We start from the raw sequence: 2,248 nt of genomic DNA, 5'->3' as shown, positions 1-2,248 counted from the left end.
TTTTTCGCACTTCTGCCGCTCCAAACGCCTAACCAGAATGGCCTAGGGAAAAAATACACATACCGTTGTAATCGGGCGAGATTCTACTTTCAGATGCAATAGGAATTTTTGGGTTAGGTCAATCCGTTCGCGAGATATGGGAGTTTGAAGCCAAGAAATGGTTGAGAAGGCATAAAATTTTTCGCAATTCTGCTGCTCCAAACGCTTAACCAGAATGGCCTAGGGAAGAAATACACATACCGTTGTAATCGGTCGAGTTTCTACTTTCAGATGCAATAGGAATTTTTGGGTTAGGTCAATCCATTCGCGAGATATGGGAGATGGAAGGCAAGAAATCGTTGAGAAGGCAAAAAATTTTTCGCAATTCTGGTGCTCCAAACGCTTAACCAGAACGGCCTAGGGAAAAAATACACACACCGCTGTAGTCGGGCGAGTTTCTACTTTCAGATGCAATAGGAATTTTTGGGTTAGGTCAAACCGTTCGCGAGATATGGGTGTTTGAAGCCAAGAAATGGTTGAAAAGGCAAAAAATTTTTCGCAATTCTGCTGCTCCAAACGCTTAACCAGAATGGCCTAGGGAAGAAATACACATACCGTTGTAATCGGTCGAGTTTCTACTTTCAGATGCAATAGGAATTTTTGGGTTAGGTCAATCCGTTCACGAGATATGGGAGTTTGAAGCCAAGAAATGGTTGAAAAGGCAACAAATTTTTCACAATTCTGCTGCTCCAAACGCTTAACCAGAATGGCCTAGGGAAAAAATACACATACCGTTGTAATCGGGCGAGTTTCTACTTTCAGATGCAACAGGAATTTTTGGGTTAGGTCAATCCGTTCGCGAGATATGGGAGTTTGAAAACAAGAAACGGTTGAGAAGACAACAAATTTTTCGCAATTCTGCTGCTCCAAACGCTTAACCAGAATGGCCTAGGGAAAAAATACACATACCGTTGTAATCGGGCGAGATTCTACTTTCAGATGCAATAGGAATTTTTGGGTTAGGTCAATCCGTTCGCGAGATATGGGAGTTTGAAGCCAAGAAATGGTTGAGAAGGCATAACATTTTTCGCAATTCTGCTGCTCCAAACGCTTAACCAGAATGGCCTAGGGAAGAAATACACATACCGTTGTAATCGGTCGAGTTTCTACTTTCAGATGCAATAGGAATTTTTGGGTTAGGTCAATCCGTTCACGAGATATGGGAGTTTGAAGCCAAGAAATGGTTGAAAAGGCAACAAATTTTTCACAATTCTGCTGCTCCAAACGCTTAACCAGAATGGCCTAGGGAAAAAATACACATACCGTTGTAATCGGGCGAGTTTCTATTTTCAGATGCAATAGGAATTTTTGGGTTAGGTCAATCCGTTCGCGAGATATGGGAGTTTGAAGACAAGAAACGGTTGAGAAGACAACAAATTTTTCGCAATTCTGCTGCTCCAAACGCTTAACCAGAATGGCCTAGGGAAAAAATACACATACCGTTGTTATCGGGCGAGATTCCACTTTCAGATGCAATAGGAATTTTTGGGTTAGGTCAATCCGTTCGCGAGATATGGGTGTTTGAAGCCAAGAAATGGTTGAGAAGGCATAAAATTTTTCGCAATTCTGCTGCTCCAAACGCTTAACCAGAATGGCCTAGGGAAGAAATACACATACCGTTGTAATCGGTCGAGTTTCTACTTTCAGATGCAATGGGAATTTTTGGGTTAGGTCAATCCGTTCACGAGATATGGGAGTTTGAAGCCAAGAAATGGTTGAAAAGGCAACAAATTTTTCACAATTCTGCTTCTCCAAACGCTTAACCAGAATGGCCTAGGGAAAAAATACACATACCGTTGTAATCGGGCGAGTTTCTACTTTCAGATGCAACAGGAGTTTTTGGGTTAGGTCAATCCGTTCGCGAGATATGGGAGTTTGAAGCCAAGAAATGGTTGAGAAGGCATAAAATTTTTCGCAATTCTGCTGCTCCAAACGCTTAACCAGAATGGCCTAGGGAAGAAATACACATACCGTTGTAATCGGTCGAGTTTCTACTTTCAGATGCAATAGGAATTTTTGGGTTAGGTCAATCCGTTCACGAGATATGGGAGTTTGAAGCCAAGAAATGGTTGAAAAGGCAGCAAATTTTTCACAATTCTGCTGCTCCAAGCGCTTAACCAGAATGGCCTAGGGAAAAAATACACATACCGTTGCAATCGGGCGAGTTTCTACTTTCAGATGCAATAGGAATTTTTGGGTTAGGTCAATC

Source organism: Ptiloglossa arizonensis, unplaced genomic scaffold (assembly GCF_051014685.1).
Source record: "Ptiloglossa arizonensis isolate GNS036 unplaced genomic scaffold, iyPtiAriz1_principal scaffold0027, whole genome shotgun sequence".
NCBI lineage: Eukaryota > Metazoa > Arthropoda > Insecta > Hymenoptera > Colletidae > Ptiloglossa > Ptiloglossa arizonensis.
Note: the sequence above shows the minus strand (reverse complement) of the source record.